Consider the following 25,236-nt stretch of genomic DNA (forward strand, 5'->3'; position numbering starts at 1 on the left):
TATGGCAAAATCCCTACTTCATCGCTACCTCGGGGATGCTGTGTCCCATCGCTCGTGCGCCGACTGTCACCCCACCTTCAAACTCACTTAAATCTTGAGAATCTGCCACTGTACCAGCAGTAACCAATCTAACAACTGCGCCAGAGACTTGTTGTCTTATAAAGGCTCTGCTGACCGCAGCGCTCTATTCTGCCTGTTTACATATCTCTGTTTTTTAATACGAATGCCTATACAAATCTGTTTGGCGCTTCAGTGTATATCGCGGCGGCAGAGGGCACTCAAAGTCCACAGCCGCTGGCGGTGTGGCTCAGAGGGCTTGCTCCATTGGGTCCACTGGATCCCGCTTCACCGTTATCGGCGTTGGACAGAAACTTGCAGTTCCGTTGTCAACTGTGATACGTGAGACCACAATTTAATTCAATTGTGCAGGGTAGTTTCGTAAACCGCTGTCTGTGAGGCTACATCGGTGTACGAGTACTCTTCAGTTTTCAATTTAGATATTTTGGGTGTGCCAGAGCATTACAATCGCCTCTGAAATGAAAATTCGATAGTTAGGTTAGTAGTGCCTGATTGTCAGATTCCAATCAGTACAAAATATATGGAACACACGCACTTGAATTCGTAAGTGGATAAAGAAAAGATGTCAGTTCGGGTGCTCAACATTTGTCGAAGATTACACAAAAGTGAGTTAGCAACTTTTCTCAGACAGATATTATCCCTGAGAGTAATCAGATATCAGCTAGTACCTCCCCCCCCCCCCTCCCCTACCTCCCACCATGATCAACATTAGCGAGTAACTAAATCTCAGAACGTAAAAGGATTTCCTTTGAACACTGTTATTTTTAACGTGACGAAGAATAAATCATATTTTGGTTTCGTAGGTGTTTTATTAAACCATGAACTAATGAGTCAATAAGACAACTGGCACCGCTTATTTCTAACAGCCTTCTTGTACAGAATGATGAGCAGTTCTCATCCCATTGCGCATGTTATGTACAAATACTTCCCTGAAAAGAAAGGTGGCTATTCACATTACGGTAGACATCTGTTACAAAACATGATTCCTCTGGACCACTCCTCTCACTAGCGACGCTTGCTTCATCCACAACCTATAAACCCCCTTAAAATCAACCAAATTAAAATGTTTGCACTATACTTGGGCCTATTGTTTATAAAGCACTTGACTACTCTTTTCCTTTCTTAATAACTGGCATAAAGTGGAAGGCTTCAGACTGCTAATCCTTAGTGTCTGACCATTGCTACTACTATGACTACTATTACTACTACTGATACTAATGCTACTACTACTACTACTACTACTACTACTACTAACAACAATAATAATCATAATATAATTGTACCCTTATTGTGTTGTGAATAGTTCGCTTACTGTTGGGAGGTGAATAATGAACGAATTTCTAGTCTGTTACCGGAACTATCTACTACACAGAGAAGGCATTTTCATGAGATACCTAAACATATGCGATGCAGTATGTCTCAATCTTACTATGGTATATGGATAATACGAAGTACAAAGTATGTGTGTAGCCGGTGGAGTATGTGAGATAGATGTTCATACATTCGTTTCACAAGCTGTAAAATCCATCACATTGTGTCTGAAGTTAGTGTTAGCATCCGAAAAAAGTAATTATTGATAATTTATGTAGTTAGTATTACAATCTTACGAAACAGTGATAAAAATAACAATTTTTTTTTAAAAAAAAGAAGGTAGTTTGGTGACGGAGACACAACTTAATCCCTTTTTTTCTATTTCTCAGAAAACTGCCTTTTACCCCTCAGGGGGTAACTACCCCAAAGCTGGGAACCACTGGCCTAAAAGCTACTTCACGCACCTATGAATGACGTCAGACAAGTTAACGGGCCTTCTTAACAGAGTTCAATAAACAATAAAAAAAAAGAAGATAGTGTAATACGTGAAGCGTTACCGATGGAATTCAAACTGTAGTTTACACTGCGTAGAATTTTTTCGGCAAACAGAGCGTCTTGCGCATTTCTACAGTATTCACATTGCGTTCCGAAGACTATAATTGCCAAATTTGTTTCAGACGTTTGTGATATCGCCTGTTTGGGAAGTTGCGTTTCCATAGCTTTCGAACATCAAAGCTTTCCGCTTTGTTCTTGTTAAATTGTGTTTCCTCCATTTGCTCTCTATTGTATTCTCCGGGTATCTCCAACATTTTTGCAACTGTTCGAAGCTGGTTACTTTGCTAGTTTCTTCATAATGGTTTCGTATCGACCAAACTGTATCTATAGCGTTTTCCAAACGTAGGAATAGATCTTTATTAATCTCTCGTGTCTTATTGCTTACAGAATACGTTGGCCGGCTGATGTGGCCGAGCGGTTCTAGAAGCTTCAGTCTGGAACCGCGCGACCGCTACGGTCGCAGGTTCGAATACTGCCTCGGGCATGGATGCGTGTGATGTCCTTAGGTTAGTTAGGTTTAAGTAGTTGTAAGTTCTAGGGGACTGATGACCTCAGATGTTTAAGTCCCATAGTGCTCAGAGCCATTTGAACCATTTGAACAGAATACATTCTTGTCAGTAACTACGACCTCCTCTATCATTGGATGTTCATAGCAAGAGGAACCGTATGAAGTGGAGCACTTTCTTCTTGTAACGATTGTCATACCTATGCATAATGTAACTGCATAGAAACCTACAATTTTCTCAGTTCACGACTTGACAACGTTTTGTTGAAATGCAGCCTAAGCTAAAAAACAATTTCGTGTCGTGAAAGTTGGAACGCCTCGCAACTTCGGAACGACGATCGCCACTGTGCACTGTGCACATGCGCTGTGGCTGGCAGCACAGTTCCGAAACCAGTAAGGAGAGCAGTCACCAACGGTGGGATCGACTTTTTGAAAAAAATCTTTATAGCGATGTACGTTAAGGTCCGAAGAATCACACCCTGTAGCCATTCACCTTGGTGTGTTCTCGTTTGCGACTAATCGACGAAAAAAAAATTATATTTCGCGTGATTCTATAGAGCATTAAATACAGTAGTAGATTACAGACTGGTTGCGTAGCTCACTGGTTACGTACGTGACTTTATCTACAAAAGGATGTGCTTTCGAATTTTGTCCAGTGGTTTCTAAATTTTTATTTTCAAAGTATTATTTTTATTCAATTAATTGGTTGAAATGTATTTTTTTCTATTCCTTTGTCACCTCATATTAGTCATCATACAAAGTTGCTCTTATTTATCTTCCTATCAGTCTTTTTCCACTTGAATGCCTGTTCAAATGATTTTGATTATTGTTGTACATTAACTTCGATTTACTTCCATTTTAGCGTCTTACATTTTCGTCCATGTTATTGCACTCGTTATTTCTATTTATCATTTTGCTTGAATTTCGTTTTACTTATAATTCCTGCTTGCATTTAAGTAATCACCCACGTTATTTTGTCCATAGTGCAGTAGGGATTTGTTTTTAATGTTTGTACGACGGTTGCCTCCAAAAAGATGTACATCTCGTAAGGAAAAATATATTCTTGACACCATTGCACAGTCAATACAAACAGATGATTTCGTCTTTTGGCCGCGCGGGATTAGCCAAGCGGTCAGAGGCGCTGCAGTCATGGACTGTGCGGCTGGCCCTGGTGGAGGTTCGAGTCCTCCCTCGGGCATGGGTATGTGTGTTTGTCCTTAGGATAATTTAGGTTAAGTAGTGTGTAAGCTTAGGGACTGATGACCTTAGGAGTTAAGTCCCATAAGATTTCACACACGTTTCGTGTTTTGTTTTCTTAACCGACAGATCGACAGTTTCAAATTTTTAAGCATTGTAATAGCTAATAAAAGTAATTAAATTCACATGCACAAAGACTTCAAGTGGAAAAAGAATGACTGGAAAAATGTAAGAGTAACTGAAGTTAAAACGTTGATTAAAATGAAGTCACAAAGGAGTATAAAAGAAACTGCTTGTAAGCCAGTTAACTGAATAAAAATAGCGATCGAAGTCATTTCGACATAGATTTAAAAATAAAAAATTTAAATGTACCTGTCGTGGTTCGAAACAGTAACCTACTTTCGGGAGTCAGTACTTTAACCATTACAGTATGCATCCTGTGAGTCCAACACTTTTTTTCGTCGATTAATCGTGAGCGAGGATCCGCCTGGATGAAAGGCTGCAGACGTCAAGTTACATCACCGTGGAGATTGTTTCAAAAAGTCTATCGCATGGCTGGGGACCTCTCCTTGTTAGTTTTACAACGCGGTGTCTGCCTGTAAATGATGCAGGGCTCATGCACACACCAGCTGTGGGCCGTGTCTGCAGGCAGCCGCAGTTACAAGGACAGGGGGCGGCATTGCCCAGTACACGGCTATGCAGAGCAGCGCATGCGCATATGTAGCGGTCCGCAGGCCTTTATACGGCACACGTTGCTCTTTATGGTCGGACCTCGGTGTTCTCGTTTTGTCGCGGCCACAGCGCAACGCGCCACGCCCTAGGCGGGGTTCGAACTGCGGTCACCGAGCTGCGCCGAGCGCTGCACTGGAACCAGCCGAGGTCGCGCCGCGCAGCATCCAATACTTCTACCATGCGCTGTACGTACAGAGCGCCTCCTGGCGCCAGAGTTTCAACGGGGACGGATCTGATTACAGGCCGGCCCCCTGGTGACTAATTACCAAGCTGGTCGATCACTTTGTTACGCCCACTAACCTTTGTGATCTCCCTGCACAGAGATACACTTCTACGTATGTATAAATGCCACTAATACGGAATGTGCGTAGTACAGGGCGTTTCAAAAAGAAAGAGCAGATTTCAAACATTTATTTCTCAAAAACTACAAATGATAGAAACACAATTCAAACGTTTCTTGTCAGAGAAAGGTTCAAAGTTTTTCAATGGTCCGCGCAGAAGTTCCATGCAAATCCGCAGTGGCGCTGGCGTTTGTTTGTAGGAAAATGGCGACGACACCACAGGAACGATCATTTTGTGTGCTGCAATTTGCAAAGTTAGAGTCCATTGTTGGTGTGCAACGTGCATTCCGCCGTCAATTCAACAAACAGCCGCCTCGTCATAAGCAAATTTATGAGTGGCATCACAGATTCGTAGAAGATGGTTGCATCTGCAAGCGAAAAAGCACGGGTCGTCCACGCACATCGGATGAAAATGTCGAGCGTGTCCGTGCAGCTTACGAAAGGAGCCCTAGAAAATCCACGGCACGGGCAAGTCACGAACTAAACATGTCTAAAACAACGGTATGGCGCGTTCTGAGTAACCGTCTGCACATGAAGCCGTACAAACTGCAGTTGTTGCAAGCATTGCGTCCTGACGACCACAACAAAAGGTTCGAATTTTCAACTGCAATTCTACAGGACATGGAAGAGGACAATTTTGCCGAACGATTAATTTTTTCAGATGAATCAACGTTTCACATTTCTGGTAAAGTTAATCGGCATAACGTACGAATTTGGGCGAGTGAAACTCCGAGGGACGTTATTCAACATGAAAGAGACTCACCAAAGGTTAACGTCTTTTGTGCAATTTCGGTAAACAAAGTTTATGGACCTTTCTTTTTCATGGAGAAAACTATCACAGGAACCATTTACCTGGACATGTTAGAAAACTGGCTATTTCCTCAACTTCAGGAAGATTCAAATCACTTCATCTTCATGCAAGATGGCGCCCCACCACACTTCTCTGAACCTGTACGACGGTACCTAAATAACACCATTCCAGGACGGTGGATTGGAAGAGCAGGAGCACAAGATCAATGTCATCGTCTGTGGCCTCCCAGGTCACCAGACCTTACTCCCTGCGATTTTTATTTGTGGGGGTACATAAAGGACTGTGTTTATGTCCCACCTATGCCCGCTACTCTTCAAGAGGTACGACATCGAATTGTTGCGGCCGTGAATTCGGTAACTAAAGACCAGTTGCGTCGTGTGTGGCAAGAAATGAGATACCGGTTTGATATTTGTCGTGTAACAAATGGTGCTCATATTGAGGTACAGTTTTGATATTTGTTGTGTAACATTTGGTACTCATATTGAGTGAAGGACCGTTGGAATTGTGTTTCTATCATTTGTAGTTTTTGAGAAATAAATGTTTGAAATCTGCTCTTTCTTTTTGAAACGCCCTGTATTTTACACTGGTAAACAAGACTAATAGACGAAAGAAATTTTCGCATGATGTGTCACTGACAAGTGACGTAACTTGATGAAACGAGGACCATATATAGAACGCCGTTTGAAGATCGAACAGACTCCCGTATGGACGACACAGTAATAAGCATCCCTGCCGTAGAGAAACAACTGAAGGAGTTGAAAACAAATAAGTCTCCGAGTCCGGCTGGAACTCCCATTCGGTTTTCCAGAGTACCTTACAGCATTGGTCTCTGACCCAACTTGCGTTTGAAATTACAATTAAATCAATACCATTAGCTGTTGACGGGCGTTGATATACATCAACGGGGACAGTTGAAAATGTGTGCCCCAACCGGGACTCGAACCCAGGATCTCCTGCTTACATGGCAGATGCTCTATCCATATATTTTTTTTTAAAATATCATTTTTGTTCTATATTTTTCGTTGAATTTGTTCGGGGCGGACGTCCGCTGACACCCGCTTACATTGTTCGTTGATCCATTCACTCAGTTTTTTTTTATTACAGAGCGTAGCTAATCCTCTGACGCCCATCTGAGCCCCCTGAGCCCCCGAGGGCACAGAGGATAGTGCGACTGTAGGGACTTATCGCCGGTATGCTCCCTGTGAGACCCACATTCTCAACTTGTGTTTATCGCGATTCTCTCGCCCAGCGCAAAGTCCCAAGCGATAGGAAAAAGTGCAGGTGACTCCTGTATGTAAGAAGGACGAAAGAGCGAAACCGCAAAATCACAGACCTATATCCCTAACACCAGTTTGCTGCAAAATCCTTGAACATATTCTCAGTTCGAATACAATAAAATTTCTTGAGACCGAGAGGCTTATGTTCAAAAATCAGCACGATTTTAGAAATCATCAATCGTATGAAACTCAGCTCTCCCTTTTCTTACATGATATACTGAGAACTACTGATGAAGGGCAACAGGCAAATTCCATATTCCTAGAATTCCGGAAAGCGTTTGACATGGTGCCCTATGGCACGCCGTTAAAAAAGGTACGAGCATATGGAATAGGTTCACAAATATGTGACTGGCTCGAAGACTTTTTAAGTTATAGAAACCAGTATGCTGTCCTCTATGGCGAGTGTTCATCAGAGACAAGGATATCGTCAGGAGTGCCTCAGGGAAGTGTGATAGGATCGCTGTTGATCTCTATATACACAAATAATTTGATGGACAGAGTGAGCAGTAATCTACCGTTGTTTGCTGATGATGCTGTGGTGTAGGGTAAGATATCGAAGTTGAGTGACTGCAGAAGGTTGCAAGATGACCTAGACAAAATTTCTAGTTGGTGTGATGAATGGCAGCTGGTTCTAAATGTGTAAAAATGTAATTTAATGCGGACGAGTTGGAAAAACAAACCTGTAATGGTCGGATACAAAATTAGTAGCGTCCTACTTGTCATAGGCACATCGTTTTAATATCCGGGCAACCCTACAATATGTGGTAGTATGGATTAAATACGTCGAGGATTGTGTAAACATCGTATTCATTACGTTGAATGGTATTGCGAAGAACATATCAACCAATAGAAGCATTTTCACTAATAAAGCAAAACTATACAGCCTTTTCAAAGAGTAAATACTGTTTTCTAATTAGCAACATTCTTCAGATCAATAAATATCGTGCACTACATGCCTTGTGAAGTAGTCTATGTCGTTTCTCGACTGTTCATGTAATCTGGATACCAAATTTCATTGAAACCGCTTCAGCGGTTTTGTCGTGATAACATAACATATAAAGTTACTTTCGCATTTACAAAGTTCTGAATTACGATATATTTTTTTCCATGACTTGATTTTGATGAAATCAAGCCAGTATGTTACCTCCAGCTATGCTCAAGTTACTTGCGAAAACCCCATGAAACATCGTCCAGAAGTTTTAGAGATTACCGCATTCAAACAGACGAACAGACAGACAAGGCGGTGGTGGTAAGTTCCTATGGGACCAAACGGCTGAGGTCATCGGTCCCTAGGCTTACAAATCACTTATTCTAACTTAAACTAACTTACGCTGAAGATAACACACACACCCATGTCCGACGGAGGACTCGGACCTCCGACAGGGCGAGCCGAGCGAACCGTTGCAAGGCACCTAAGACCGCGTGGCTACCCCGCGCGGCAGTGTGATAGGACCGTAATCATTCTCTATATAGATGAATGATTTCCTGGACAGGGTGGGCAGCAATCTGCGGTTGTTTGTTGAAGATGCTGTGATTTAGGGTAAGGTGTTGAAGTTAAGAGACTGTATGTGGTTACATGGTGACATAGACAAGATTTTTAGTTGGCGTGGTAAATGACAGATAGCTCTAAGTGTAGAAAAATGTAAGTTTATGCGGATGAGTAGGAAAAACACACCCGTAATGTTCGGATGCAGAATTACTAGTGTTCTGCTTGACGCAGTCACGTCTTTTAAATATCTGGGCGTAACATTGTGAAGCGATGTGAAAAGGATCGAGTGTGTGAGGACTGTAGTAGGAGAGGCGAATGGTCGACATCGGTTTATTGGGGGAATGCTACGAAAGTGTGGCTCATCTGTAAAGAAGATTAGCCGGCCGAAGTGGCCGTGCGGTTAAAGGCGCTGCAGTCTGGAACCGCAAGACCGCTACGGTCGCAGGTTCGAATCCTGCCTCGGGCATGGATGTTTGTGGTGTCCTTAGGTTAGTTAGGTTTAACTAGTTCTAAGTTCTAGGGGACTAATGACCTCAGCAGTTGAGTCCCATAGTGCTCAGAGCCATTTGAACCATTTTTTGTAAAGAAGATTGCATAAAGGACGCTGCTAGGATTCTTACCGGTACATTCGAACAACATGCAAGTGTTAGGGAGATGCTTCGGGAACTCATATGGGAATATCTGGAAGGAAGGCGACATTCTTTTCGAGTAACACTATTGAGAAAATTTAGAGAGCCGGCATTTGGAAATGACTGCAGAACGATGCTGTTGTCTCCAAAATACATTGGACGTGAGGACCTCGAAGATAAGATACGAGAAATTAGGGCTCATACGGAGGCATATAGACAGTCTTTTTCCCTCACCCTATTCGCGAGTGGTACAGGAATGCAAATGACTGTAAGGGTATGGGGTATCCTCCGCCACGCGCCGTAAGGTGGATTGCGGAGTATCGATGTAGATATAGATGTATATCTAGAATTCTTACAGTACAGAAAGTTAGTGAAAGAAATGAGCAATGAAGGGAACATATGTGACACTTTTCATCCCAAGACAGTAATTACACTGAAGTCACCACGAAATACGACGGTAACTTCAAAAGATATATGATCACGAAGGTGCCAATGCGCTCCCATGGTGGTAAGGAGATCCAGGGGTTGGCCGTTCCATTCCTCCACCAGCAGGGTTGACAACTGCTGGATGGTCGTTGGTGTCTGTGGACCTGCTGCAGTACGACTCCCTTTGCCCGCCCGGCTAGCCGCGCAGTCTAACGCGCTGTTTCCCGAGCGGGAAGGCGTGCCGGTACCCGGCACGAATCCGCCCGGCGGATTAGCGTCGCGGTCTGGTGTGCCGGCCAGCCTGTGGATGGTTTTTAAGGCGGTATTCCATCTACCTCTGCGAATGCGGGCTGGTTCCCTTTATTCCACCTTAGCTACACTGTGTTGGCGACTGCTGCGCGAACACTGTCTCCACGTATGCGTACACAATCATTACTCTACCAGGCAAGAATTTGGGGTTTGACTCGTCTGGTGGCGGGGGGGGGGGGGGGGGGGGGATAGTCCACTGGGGGCCGAATAGCTCTGGGTTAGGTGTGGGGCTGCGGTGGGGTGGGTGGATTGCTGCGGCCTGTTGGGGGGGGGGGGGGGGGTTGTGAGCGACTGAGGGCTACGGCTGGACGGAGCCTCTCCCTCGTTTCTCGGTCCCTGGTTTAATACACAATACACACACGTCTCCCCATCGCATCCCATTAGTGCTTTATGGCATTCAATTAGGAGGATCGCCGGCCGGTGTGGCCGTGCGGTTCTAGACGCTTCAGTCTGGAACCGCGTGACCGCTACGGTCGCAGGTTCGAATCCTGCCTCGGGCATGGATGTATGTGATGTCTTTAGGTTAGTTAGGTTTAGGTAGTTCTAAGTTCTAGGGGACTGATGTCCACAGATGTTAAGTACCATAGTGCTCAGAGCCATTTGAACCACTTAGGAGGATCGGGCCTGCTAGTTCACTCGCTGAATATTATATCGTTGCAAGAACTTCTCCACCTGCGCAATTCGATGAGGTCGTTCAATGTCAAAAAAAAAAAAAAAAAAAAAAAAAAAAAAAAAAGCTCGAGAAGTGCAAGTAGGACTCGTGCCCAGAACGTTCCCTACAAACTTAATTATATATGTGGTGTTAATTTTAAGTTGACAGACCAGAATAACTCGAAAAATAAGCTTCACACGAAAAAAATGTGTAGAATCCAAAGTTGATTATTTTCGAGGGGGGCATTTGCTGGTGCTAAAATTAGCCCGCCACCCCAACCCCCTGGGGGTAGGGCGGGATGCAACTTTAAAATTTCAAATGGGAACTACCATTTTTTGTTGCAGAATCAGATTTTACATAAAAAACTACCACTACCTTAGTATTTTCTAATCCAATTCCTTGCGCTTTCTGTTTCCATTGTAGAAATCTCTAGATTCTCGTCGAGTTTCGTATTTCTCTCCTCTCTTAAGCTACAACGTTAACATCCAACGACACAATCTACACCCCACCTGCACCACATTGGTGTCACTTGTCTTTGTCATTCTCACTTGATGGTGTTTAGCAAATATATTGATGCATGACAAACTTCCTCTCACAACGTGAACGTTATTACACTTAGATGGTCAGCCCAAAGAGGTTTTTAACTTTGGTTACCTATTGATATAGCATATGCAGCAATTTATAATATTTTTGTAACTCATTTTCATGAACCAGTTTACTAATGCATAATGTAATATTAAACAGAACCCGCTGTAACAACGCATCTAGCGTGCTGACCCGAGTAGTCGCTCCTCTAGCCTCTGCCTCTCTGATGAGCAGACGGCAACCCCTCTTGGGGCTGCTCGGCCCTACGTAGGCACCAATGTATCATCGTTACAGGAATAAACTGGGTCCATTCCACTTCACTACTTTTCATTTTACAACGCCCTCCGCTCCTGACCTCTATCCTGACGAACATTTTGTCTTAAACATTTGTTTTGATTCTTGGCAGTTGGCGCTGTAATTCAAGAAAATCCATGTTCCCATTTTTGCGTGGAAAATGGTTACGGATAAATAAAAAAATACTTGTTTACTTCGTAAATTTTGATTCGCTAAAACTAAAACTATCCCTCTCTCCCCATAGGGTGGCGTTTGAGAGAGAGAAATTAGAGTGTTACAAATATTGACAAAACTTATTCGAATCTGCGGAAAAAATAGATACGTGGGTCAACATTTGTAAAACTCTAATTCCTCTCTCTCGAACCCCACCCTACAGGGAGAGAGGGAGAGTTTTAGGCCGGCCAGAGTGGCCATGCGGTTCTGGGCGCTACAGTCTGGAACCGAGCGCCCGCTACGGTCGCAGGTTCGAATCCTGCCTCGGGCATGGATGTGTGTGATGTCCTTAGGTTCGTTAGGTTTAATTAGTTCTAAGTTCTAGGCGACTGATGACCTCAGAAGTTAAGTCGCATAGTGCTCAGAGCCATTTGGAGAGTTTCAGTTTTAGCGAATCAAAATTTACGAAGTAAATAAGTATTTTTTATTTATCCGTAACCATTTTCCACGCAAAAATGGGAACATGGATTTTCTTGAATTACAGCGCCGACTACCAAGAATCAAAACAAATGTTTAAGACAAAATGTACGTAGTTTTTTTACGTAGAATCTGATTCTGCAATAAAAATGGGGGTTCCCAATTGAAATTTTAAAGTTGCGTCCTGCCCCATCCCCAGGGGGCTGGGGTGGCGGGATAATTTTAACACCAGCAGATGTCCCCCTCGAAAATAATCAACTTTGGATTCTACACTGTTTTTCGTGTGAAGCTTTTTTTTCGTGTTATTCTGGTTTGTCAACTTGAAACTTACACCCTGTATATACACTCATGTTCAGAAAAAGCTGAACACCTTCAACAATTATAGATAATACGTTCATATTGACCGGACGTATTCATTAGCATGTTTTGCAGAAATAATTAGCGTTTAAATCAAGTCAGTCGACCCACTGCCTCAAGGTCAACATCGCGGTGCAACACCACCTACCAGTCAAAATGCGCCTGAGGCTCTCATTGTTGTTATAAACCGAAGGTAACGGTGCAGTGGGGGTTCAAATGGCTCTGAGCACTATGGGACTCAACTGCTGAGGTCATTAGTCCCCTAGAACTTAGAACTACTTAAACCTAACTAACCTAAGGACATCACAAACATCCATGCCCGAGGCTGGATTCGAACCTGCGACCGTAGCGGTCTTGCGGTTCCAGACTGCAGCGCCTTTAACCGCACGGCCACTTCGGCCGGCCACGGTGCAGTGGGACTTCAGCAGACGTGCAGGATGGCTCGCAGACGTATGCACGAACCATACCTTCAAATCAGTGAGTTTGAAAGAGGGCGCATTATTGGCGTGAGGGAATGTATGCATTCATCGGGTAAATTGTTGCTCGTGTAGGCCGACGTTTTTCGGCAGTGCAACGGGTGTGTGGAGAATGGTTGACGGAAGGCAGTAGACCACGACGAGATGGGTCAGGTCGCGTCACCCAGAGTCCCCGCCAGAAGACTGACACCTCATGCGAATGGCATTGCAGGACAGATCTGCGTCCCCCTCGGCTGTGGCGCAACAGTCACAGTCACCGTTTATTGTGTCATGGTGTAATGTCTCTTGCAGCGGTCTCTCCGCGATATTTTCAGAAATTTTATAAATTATATAACTCACAAGGGGAGGCCGCCAATTGTGAAATTCAGATTCGATTCATACTGCGCATAATAAAAGCTCATGGCCAGAGGAGTAATGTGGCAAAGCACCAAGACGCACTTCTCAGCCGTTGTCGAGAAAATCGACAGTTAAAAGAAACCGTTCCGGTGAAATACTCTCTACGATTAATAATTTTCCAGAGTGTCCTGGCGCAGCGGTAAGCGCTCGGGTTCGTAATCTGAAGGTCGCCGGGTCGAATCCCGCGCTATGCAACTTTTTTTTTTATTATTAGTTTTTTGTAAATATAAATTGCTTATGCATGTTGGTGAAGGCGGATCGCTCTCCAATTGTACAGCGTCCATTTTTCAGTTTGTTTAACAGGGTGTACCAAAGCTCTCCCGTCCGCATTGATTTTCGACGATGTTATAAGTTGCGCTAGGGACCGCATCTACCTTCTTTCGAAGTTAGCACGCAACTACGCTGTTATGCGGCGGCTGGTTTCGGCCCATTCAACATCTGTCCAAGTGTAACGAGCGAGTAACGGAGTTTACATTTCATACCTGCCACAGGAAATTTGTGTTCGTGGGGTTTCTATTCTAATTCGAACGTTTGACTTACGCTATACGTATTCGTTTCAGAATTTCGTTTCTACGTCTTCCGTTAACTATACGTGGTTAACATTATGAAGACAATTAATCACATTTGTGAAATACAACTTTGTTTGCGGAAAACATAATGATGTTCGAAGTCGCCAGTTTTTCACGACAAACGACTTTCAACAACTTATTACATGCATAATTGTTGCAACTGATTGCCGGGAATATATATATATATATATATATATATATATATATATATATATATGAATTACAAAAAACAAATGCTAAAAAGAAATTTGCATGGTGCGGGATTCGAACCGGCAACCTTCGGATTACGAACCCCAGCGCTTACCGCTGCACCACAACGCTGTAGAAAATTATTAATCGTAGAGATTATTTCAGTGCAACGGTTTCTTTTAACTGTCGATTTTCTCGACAACGGCTGAGAAGTGCATCTTGGTGCTTTGCCACATTACACCTCTGGCCATGAGCTTTTATTATGCGCAGTATGAATCGAATCTGAATTTCACAATTGGCGGCCTCCCCTTGTCGGTATACATCTCGAAATATCTCTTCTTATCTTACCGATTATCAATGCAAAGTAGTTTCAAGCCCAATTATTCCTTGGAGCGTCCATTTACTCCATGGAATAGCTTCTCTGCTATCTATGTTTTCTCTTGGCAAAAGAATGAAGGACTTCTTGCCGATTAGTCGTGAAAGAAGGATGTATATGTATGTATTGTTGAGCTAGTCGCCATCTTGATGGGATTCTGTATGAGAAGGAATTTAATACATGAACTAAACTAAAGTAAGTGTGTTCGCGTATTATTTAACTGATTATTATTGACAGTGTCTGCTTACTACGCTGTGTTGCACGGGATCAGTGGGGAACGTCTGATTTACACTGGACGAACCTGCCGTTTTGTATGCTCAAGATATCCAGTTACTTCAAATAAATAGGCTAACACGGTCTTACCAGCAGATCTCCGGTCTTCTCCATGTGATCATCGAAAGTTAATAGTTATTACAAATGTTTCCAGGAGATCGACTGACAATTTTCGTCGCACCGAGACTTCAAAATTGCTTCACTGCCTTATGGAATTTAAGTTAAGCTCAATTTTATCAGGATAGAACAGTATTGAACTGTGTGAATGTGATAAGCCTGCTTTGTGAATGAAAATTCCCTTAATATACGCATGTTTTTACTATCCTGATCAGTGAAGCTAAATCAGGCCAGTGTGAGAGAGGATTTTAAATTGTAGATCCCACACAAACTTTATTAAAATGGGTTACGTATGCGTCATCCACTTCTCCGCCTACCTTTGACAAATGTACAGAAACATGCTAGACGGCAATGGTGTATGGAACGACGTTACTGGGGACAGGAATGGCATCAGATAACGATATCAGACGAATCCAGATTCTTTTTGTTTGATAATGATGGCCGCACTTTGGTTCGACGGAGACAGGGAGCGTTGCATCACAGCGACTGCATTCGCACAAGACATACATTGCCAGTTGAGGGCCTTATGGTGTGGGGTGCTACTGGGTACCATAGAGCACAGCCGTTGCCTGTCCAGGGCACTGTGACCTGTGTGACCTACGTGAATGACGTCCTGCGACCCGTAGCCATACCCTTTCTGCAAAACACTCCAGATGCCATTTTCCAGCAAGACAATGCACGACAACGTGTTGCTGCCTGAACACGTGCCTTCTTGGTGTGACAGGATGCCAGCCTTTTGCCTTGGCCCGCCAGATCACCAGACTTGTGGCCAACCGAAAATGTGTGGGATGTGGTAAAATGTCGGGTGCAGCAGCGTGACCCAGTGCCTACCACCACAGATGAACTTTGGAACTAGTTGAATGCAGCATGGATGGCTTTACCACAGGGCGCCATTCACGCCTTGTACTAATCGATGGCGTCACTCATGGAACAAGTTGTCGGGGCCCATGGCGGATCCTGCGCCTACTAGGCAACAGGACACATGCTGAACCGAGGTCACTGAAATGCTTATTGTGGTGTCACCGCCAGACACCACACTTGCTAGGTGGTAGCTTAAATCGGCCGCGGTCCAATTAGTACATGTCGGACCCGCGTGTCGCCACTGTGTGATCGCAGACCTAGCGCCACCACAAGGCAGGTCTCGAGATACGGGATAGCACTCGCCCCAGTTGTACGGACGACATTGCTAGCGACAATACGGACGAAGCCTTCCTCTCATTTGCCGAGAGACAGTTAGAATAGCCTTCTGCTAAGTCCATGGCTACGACCTAGCAAGGCGCCATTAGCCTTACCTACTTTGAGAGTTATCGTATAAATGTCTCAAGAAGAACTTTGTAAACCAACAAAGATTAAAAGTTAAGTATATTCCAAAGCTACGCATTTTCTTTATAGCAGTCATAACGTATCCTGTTCCACAATTGACGCCAGTCGGCGTGTGTGTACGCGTGCCTTTCTTTCGGCTCCCTTCCCAGTGTGGCGTAGCAAGCTTGTTACGCCACAACACTTATCATTCCTGTAGAACGTACTGCTGTGCATGTCTCGTAAATATGAATGTCCTACTTCTAGTTGTTCAAGGTGTATGTGTAGATAGTTCTTGTATAGAGAATGTTTACAAATATCAAAACAAAGCATTATGTACTGACTGAACTGGCTTCGAAGCTTAAATTGCTAATGATCCACGTGTTGACGGACCTCTTAAGGTAGTGACTGAGACCATCGCTACTGTTGAAAGTGAGGTTCTGAGTGACAGGCGGTCGAAACTCAATGACATTTCAGCAGAGTTAGTTTTATCTAAAACAAACGTTTTTCGGCTCATGCACACAAAGAGGGCCAGTGCAAGATGGATGCCAGACTTCTCTCTGCAGTGCAGAAGGAGCTGTGCCATGGCAACCAGAAAGAAGTACTGGAATACATTGTTACAGGGGATGAAACTACGGTTCTTTGTTACGATCCTCTGTCCAAAAGAGACTCACTTGGATGGCGTAAGCCAGGTGAAGCTCTACCACGAAGGATGAAGGTCACTTAGTCTACAAAGGACGTCAGCAACAGCCTTCTTGGATTCGAGAAGAATTCTCTAAGTTGGTTTCAAACAAAGCAATACCACCGTGAACCCACAATACTACGCTTCACTTCTGCACCAATTACGCGACTCCATCAAACTAAAGTGGGGAGGAAGGTGTCATGAGGTGTTCGTCTGCTCCACGGTAATGCGCCAGTGCACACGGTGGCAACTGCAAAGGCTGCAGTAAGGGAATGTGGCTTCCAGGAGGTTGCTCACCCATGTTATACTCCAGATCCAGCTACTCGCTCTTCTCCAAACCGAAGATAGATCTTTGTGGAAGCAAATTTGATGATGATAAGTGAAATTTGCTTTAATGAGATATTTTGCAGCTCAAGAATCAAATTACTTTTTGAAAGGCGTGTTGTTGTGGTCTTCAATCCAGAGACAGGTTTGATCCAGCTCTCCATGCTGCTCTATCCTGTGCAAGCTTCTTCATTTCCAAGTAACTACTTCTGAATCTGCTTAGTGTATTTTCTCTTGGTTTCCCTCAACGATTTTTATCCTCCACGCTGCCCGCCAATACTAAATTGGTGATCCCTTGATGCCTCCGAGCATGTCCTACCAACCGATTCCTTCTAGACAAGTTGTGCCACAAATTCCTCTTCTTCCCAATTCTACTCAGTACCTCCTCATTCTTTACCTGATTTACTCATCTAATCTTCAGCGTTCTTTTGTAGCACCACATTTCGAAAGCATATATTCTCTTCTTGTCTAAAGTATTTATCGTCCACGTTTCACATCCATACATGGCTACACTCCATACAAGTACTTTGAGAAACGACTTCCTGACACTTATATGTATACGATGTTAACAAATTTCTCTTCTTCAGAAACGCTTTCCTTGCCGTTGCCAGTCTACATTTTATATCCTCTCTACTTCGACCATCATTAGTTATTCTGGTCTCCAAATAGCAAAACACATCTACTACTTTAAGCGTCTCATTTTCTAATCTAATTCCCTCAGCATCACCCGATTTAATTCGACTACATTCCATTATCCTCGATTTGCTTTTCTTGATGTTCATCTTATATCCTCCTTTTAAGACACTGTCCATTCCGTTCAACTACTCTTCCAGATCCTTTGCTGTCTCTGACAGAATTATAAAGGCGTCGGCAAACCTCAAAGTTTTTATTTCTTCTCCATGCATTTTAATTCGTACTCCAAAGTTTTCTTTTGTTTCTTTTACTACTTGTTCTGTGTATAGATTGAATAACATCGGGATAGGCTAAAACCCTGTCCCACTCCCTTCCCAACCACTGTTTCCCTTTCATGCCCCTCGACTCGTATAACTGGCATCTGGTTTCTGTACAAATTGTAAATAGCCTTTCGCTCCCTGTATTTGATCCCTGCCACCTTCAGAATTTGAAAGAGAGTATTCCAGTCAACATTGTCAAAAGCTTTCTCTAAGTCTACAAATGCTAGAAACGTAGGTTTGCCTTTCATTAACCTATATGCTAAGATAAGTTGTAGAGTCAGTATTGCCGCGCGTGTTTCGACATTTCTATGGAATCCAAACTGATCTTCCACGTCGTCGGCCTCCACCAGTTTTTCTATTCGTCTGTAAAGAATTCGCGTTAGTATTTTGCAGCTGTGACTTATTAAACTGATAGTTCGGTAATTTTCACATCTGTCAACACCTGCTTTCTTTGGGATTGGAATTATTATATTCTTCTTGAAGTCTGAGGGTATTTCGCCTGTCTCATACATCTTGCTCACCAGATGGAAGAGTGTGGTCATGGATGGCAATCAGTAGTTCTAATGGAATGTTACCTACTCCCGGGGCCTTGTTTCGAGCGCGGCTCCTCCCGTCGGAGGTTCGAGTCCTCCCTCGGGCATGGGTGTGTGTGTCGTCCTTAGCGTAAGTTAATTTAAGTTAGGTTACGTAGTGTGTAAGCTTAGGGACTGATGACCTCAGCACTTTGGTTCCATAAGACCTTACCAAAATTTCCAAATTTCCTTGTTTCGACTTAGGTTTTCCATTGCTCTGTCACATGTTTCACGCAGTATCATGTCTCCCATTTCTTCTCCACCTATATCCTCTTCCATTTCAATAATATTACCCTCAAGTACATCGCTCTTGTGTAGATCCTGTATATACTCTTCCCTTCTTTTTGCTTTCCCCTCTTTGCTCAGAACTGGCATAGAGTTGTTAATACACAGATGCGGAAAGTGTATCGAAATAGCCGCGCGGGATTAGCCGAGCGGTCTAGGGCGCTGCAGTCATGAACTGTGCGGCTGGTCCCGGCGGAGGTTCGAGTCCTCCCTCGGGCATGGGTGTGTGTGTTTGTCCTTAGGATACTTTAGGTTAAGTAGTTCAAAATGGTTCAAATAGCTCTGAGCACTATGGGACTTAACTTCTCAGGTCATCAGTCCCCTAGAACTTAGAACTACTTAAACCTAACTAACCTAAGGACATCACACACATCCATGCCCGAGGCAGGATTCGAACCTGCGACCGTAGCGGTCGCGCGGTTCCTGACTGTAGCGCCTAGGTTAAGTAGTGTGTAAGCTTAGGGACTGATGACCTCAGCAGTTAAGATTTCACACACATTTGAACATTTTTTTGTATCGAAATAGAGGGTGATTATGGTGAAAAATAGCACTTTGTTTCATTTTTACAACATTAAAAATGTAGTCAGGCTGGAGAATTTTGGAACCTCGCTCTTATACAGTAATACAACCTTATGGCTGTCTACATATAGGAAATGCACACCAGAGATTGTGCCCTCTGTGTTTGAAACGCACTGTATTATTCAGTTTACTAAAAGAACGCCAGTGCAATAATTTAGCAGCTGTGAACGTCATTCACTGGTTGGTTATGTAAGCGAATTGGCCAGCTTGCCCGCTATGACTTGCCGATCCCGCACCTGGCTGTGCTTCACAGTGTAGACTGTGTGACGTGTCCCGGGTGCTAATCCTCCAGTGTGGCCGCGCTCCCTGCCGCTGTGCCTGGTGCCGTATCGGCCGTCCCATCACATACGGGCCACTCTGCACAAATCAGTGGCCACCCGTCACTGCGGCTACTCGCCGACTGATAGCGGCCGCAGATAAACCGCAATTACCCGCATGCGTCCCCGCGCTGGGCTGCGTCTTGATCGTTTGTGCGTGACCGGGAATCCAGAGCTGCCGCTATGCCGTTACCGAGCTTTGTGCCCCCCTGCGGAGAATAGAAAGGATAACCAGATATTAGCAAATACCAGAGAACAGTGGTGACTAGTGAGTATACATTCTGCACGTTCATAAACTTTTAGATTCAGATAAATATGAGAGTGTGAAATTAATAGGATCTGCTACATAACAGTTACGTTTATCATCTTATTTACATATCTACGCAGATGACGAAGAAATTGAAGAAATGTATGATGAAATAAAAGAAATTATTCAGATAGTGAAGGGAGACGAAAATTTAATAGTCATGGGTGACTGGTATTCGAGTGTAGCAAAAGGGAGAGAAGGAAACGTGGTAGGTGAATATGGATCGGGGCTAAGAAATGAAAGAGGAAGCCGCCTGGTAGAATTTTGCACAGAGCACAACATAATCATAGCTAACACTTGGTTTAAGAACCATGAAAGAAGGTTGTATACATGGAAGAACCCTGGAGATACTAAAAGGTATCAGATAGATTATATAATGGTAAGACAGAGATTTAGGAACCAGGTTTTAAATTGTAAGACATTTCCAGGGGCAGATGTGGATTCTGACCACAATCTATTGGTTATCAACTGCAGATTGAAACTGAAGAAACTGCAAAAAGGTGGGAACTTAAGGAGATGGGACCTGGATAAACTGAAAGAACCAGAGGTTGTAGAGAGTTTCAGGGAGAGCATAAGGGAACAATTGACAGGAATGGGGGAAAGAAATACAGTAGAAGAAGAATGGGTAGCTCTGAGAGATGAAGTAGTGAAGGCAGCAGACGATCAAGTAGGTAAAAAGGCGAGGGCTAATAGAAATCCTTGGGTAACAGAAGAAATATTGAATTTAATTGATGAAAGGAGAAAATATAAAAATGCAGTAAATGAAGCAGGCAAAAAGGAATACAAACGTCTCAAAAATGAGATCGACAGGAAGTGCAAAATGGTTAAGCAGGGATGGCTAGAGGACAAATGTAAGGATGTAGAGGCTTATCTCACTAGGGGTAAGATAGATACTGCCTACAGGAAAATTAAAGAGACCTTTGGAGATAAGAGAACGACTTGTATGAATATCAAGAGCTCAGATGGAAACCCAGTTCTAAGCAAAGAAGGGAAAGCAGAAAGGTGGAAGGAGTATATAGAAGGTCTATACAAGGGCGATGTACTTGAGGACAATACTATGGAAATGGAAAAGGATGTAGATGAAGATGAAATGGGAGATATGATACTGCGTGAAGAGTTTGACAGAGCACTGAAAGACCTGAGTCGAAACAAGGCCCCGTGAGTATACAACAATCCATTAGAACTACTGACGGCCTTGGGAGAGCCAGTCCTGACAAATCTCTACCATCTGGTGAGCAAGATGTATGAGACAGGTGAAATACCCTCAGACTTCAAGAAGAATATAATAATTCCAATCCCAAAGAAAGCAGGTGTTGACAGATGTGAAAATTACCGAACTATCAGTTTAATAAGTCACGGCTGCAAAATACTGACGCGAATTCTTTACAGACGAATGGAAAAACTAGTAGAAGCCAACGTCGGGGGAGATCAGTTTGGATTCCGTAGAAACACTGGAACACGTGAGGCAATATTGACCTTACGACTTATCTTAGAAGAAAGATTAAGGAAAGGCAAACCTACGTTTCTAGCATTTGTAGACTTAGAGACAGCTTTTGACAATGTTGACTGGAATACTCTCTTTCAAACTCTAAAGGTGACACGGGTAAAATACAGGGAGCGGCAGGCTATTTACAATTTGTACAGAAACCAGATGGCAGTTATAAGAGTCGAGGGACATGAAAGGGAAGCTGTGGTTGGGAAGGGAGTAAGACAGGGTTGTAGCCTCTCCCCGATGTTATTCAATCTGTATATTGAGCAAGCAGTAAAGGAAACAAAAGAAAAATTCGGAGTAGGAATTAAAATCCATGGAGAAGAAATAAAAACTTTGAGGTTCGCCGATGACATTGTGATTCTGTCAGAGACAGCAAAGGACTTGGAAGAGCAGTTGAATGGAATGGACAGTGTCTTGAAAGGAGAATATAAGATGATCATCAACAAAAGCAAAACGAGGATAATGGAATGTAGTCGAATTAAGTCGGATGATGCTGAGGGAATTAGATTAGGAAATGAGACACTTGAAGTAGTAAAGGAGTTTTGCTATTTGGAGAGCAAAATAACTGATGATGGTCGAAGTAGAGAGGATATAAAATGTAGACCGGCAATGTCAAGGAAAGCGTTTCTGAAGAAGAGAAATTTGTTAACATCGAGTATAGATTTAAGTATCAGGAAGTCATTTCTGAAAGTATTTGTAAGGAGTGTAGCCATGTATGGAAGTGAAACATGGACGATAAATAGTGTGGACAAGAAGAGAATAGAAGCTTTTGAAATGTGGTGCTACAGAAGAATGCTGAAGATTAGATGGGTAGACCACATAACTAATGAGGAAGTATTGAATAGGATTGGGGAGAAGAGAAGTTTGTGACACAACTTGACCAGAAGAAGGGATCGGTTGTTAGGACATGTTCTGAGGCATCAAGGGATCACCAGTTTAGTATTGGAGGGCAGCGTGGAGGGTAAAAATCGTAGAGGGAGACCAAGAGATGAATACACTAAGCAGATTCAGAAGGATGTAGGTTGCAGTAGGTACTGGGAGATGAAGAGGCTTGCACAGGATAGAGTAGCATGGAGAGCTGCATCAAACCAGTCTCAGGACTGAAGACCACAACAACAACAACCCACCGCTAATATTAATAACGGTAATAATAATATACTGAAGCGACAAAGAAGCGCATGCGTATTCAAATACAGAGATATGTAAACAGGCAGAATATGGCGTCAAGGTCGGAAACGCCTGTATAAGACAAGTGTCTAGCGCAGGTTGTAAGTAGCCTGCTTAGGTTTTTATGTTGGTAATGCCACGTAGCGCTCTGTATGAAAATCACTGGCTGTGCTGTGTGAAGTCTGCGGCTGGTTAGTTTTGTTGGAATATTCGCTATTGTAGTGTTGGGCAGATGGATGTGAACAGCGCGTAGTGTCGCGTAGTTGGAGGTGAGCCGCCAGCAGTGGTGGATGTGGTGAGAGAGATGGCAGAATTTTGAGAGCGGACGATCTGGACGAGTGTCCATCAGAAAGAGTAAATTTGTAATATTGGATATAATGACTTCTGAAGATTAATGAAGTAAATACATTCTTTGTTCTTTATCAAAATCTTTCATTTGCTAACTATGCCTATCAGTAGTTAGTGCCTTCAGTAGTTAGAATCTTTTATTCAGCTGGCAGTATTGGCGTCCGCTGCATTGCAGTAGTTTGAGTAACAAAGATTTTTGTGAGGTAAGTGATTCATGAAAGGTATAGGTTATTTGTTAGTCAGGGCCATTCTTTTGTAGGGATTATTGAAAGTCAGATTGCGTTGCGCTAAAAATATTGTGTGTCAGTTTAGTGTCGATCAGAATAAGTAAAGAGCGAAATGTCTGAGTACGTTCAGTTCTGCTCAGCTGTTTGAAAATCAAAGAACGTACAGGTTTTCCAGCACTGTCATTTATAAAAATTTTCTAAGCGGATGTTTCAGGGTTATCGAGATTTAAGTGAGTTTGAACGTGGTGTTATAGTCGGATCACGAGCGATGGCGCACAGCATTACCGAGGAAGTGGGGATTTACCCGTACGACCGTTTCACGGGTGTACAGTGGATATCAAGAATCCGGTAAAAGATCACATCTCCGACATCTCTCGGGCCGGAAAAAGATCCTGCGAGAACTCGACCAACGACGGCTCAAACGGCTCTGAGCACTATGGGACTTAACATCTATGGTCACCAGTCCCCTAGAACTTAGAACTACTTGAACCTAACTAACCTAAGGACATCACACAACACCCAGCCATCACGAGGCAGAGAAAATCCCTGACCCCGCCGGGAATCGAACCCGGGAACCCGGGGACCAACGACGACCGAGGAGAATCGTTCAACGTGACAGAAGTGCAACCCTTCCGCAAATTGCTGCAGATTTCAATGCTGCGCCGTCAACAACTGTCAGCATGCGAACCGTTCAACGAAACATTATCGACATGGGCTTTCAGAGCCGAAGTCCCACTCGTGTACCCTTGACGACTGCACGACACAAAGGCTTACGCCTCGCCTAGGCCCGTCAGCACCGACATTCGACTGTTGATGACTGCGAACATGTTGCCTGGCCGGACGAATTTCGTTTCAAATTGCATCGAGCGGACGGACGTATACGGGTATGGAGACAACCTCATGAATCCATGGACCCTGCATGTCAGCAGCGGACTGTTCAAGCTGGTGGAGGCTCTGTAATGGTGTGGGGCGAGTGCAGTTGGATTGATATGAGACCGCTGATACTTCTAGATAGGACTCTGACAGGTGACTCGTATGTAAGCATCCTGTCTGATCACCTGCATCCATTCATGTCCACTGTGCATTCCGACGGACTCGGGCACTTCCAGCAGGACAATGCGACACCCCACATGCCCACAATTATTACAGAGTGGCTCCAGGAACACTCTTCTGAGTTTAAACATTTCCATTGGCCACCAAACTCCCCAGACATGAACATTATTGAGCATATCAGGGATGCCTTGCAACGTGTTGTTCAGAAGAGACCTCCACCCTTTCGTACTCTTACGGATTTATGGACAGCGATGCAGCATTCTGATTTCACTTTCCTCCAGAGCTACATCAGACATTATTCCAGCTCCTGCCACGTCGTGTTGCTGCACTTCTGCGTGCTCGCGGAGGCCCTACACGATATTAGGCACGTGTACCAGTTTCTTTTCCTATTCAGTGTCATAGGAATAATGTAAAGCTCTGACATGTTTTCTGCTATTGTAAAGTATTCATCTTTACTGTATTGTGACACAGATGAATGAGCGCACTGTAGGTGTAATGAATAAGATCCTTGACTCAGTGTTTAATGTTATCTATAGATGGCTTGTTAGTCTGTCAATTGTACAGCGCTGGGCTTATTCTTATTTGAGGTATCGTAACGAGCAGTTCAGGTTTTTTTAGAGAAAGAGATCTGTTTATGTGAATCTGGGAGAAACTATCTGGAATACTTTATTATAGAGATGAAAACTCATTAATAGCACTTTCTTGCTGTTTATATTGATGGAGAAAATTTTGAAAGAATTTTAAAGGTATGTTTGTAATTTTTGTAATTAGAGAGTTTTGTAATTATTACACTCTTCTTATGTTGTGCAGTCTTTTTGTCAATAATTAGAGTTTGGTTTCTCAAAAACGATTTTCTTTAAATTAAAACCCACCTCCAGGATTTATAGTAAAGTTTAGAACATTTTGTCGAGTGTGCATTGCACCTTACGCCATACAAAGTCACAGATAGTTTCTAGCGAGCAAAAAGAGAGAAATCAGTAGTGAGGAGCTGCTGCTTCTGCTGATTTCTATTTGCTGTCGAGAACGCCAGTACTCTAGACGCAAAAACAGCATGCAG

The sequence above is a fragment of the Schistocerca piceifrons genome, chromosome 6 (genome assembly GCF_021461385.2).
Source record: "Schistocerca piceifrons isolate TAMUIC-IGC-003096 chromosome 6, iqSchPice1.1, whole genome shotgun sequence".
NCBI classification, from domain to species: domain Eukaryota; kingdom Metazoa; phylum Arthropoda; class Insecta; order Orthoptera; family Acrididae; genus Schistocerca; species Schistocerca piceifrons.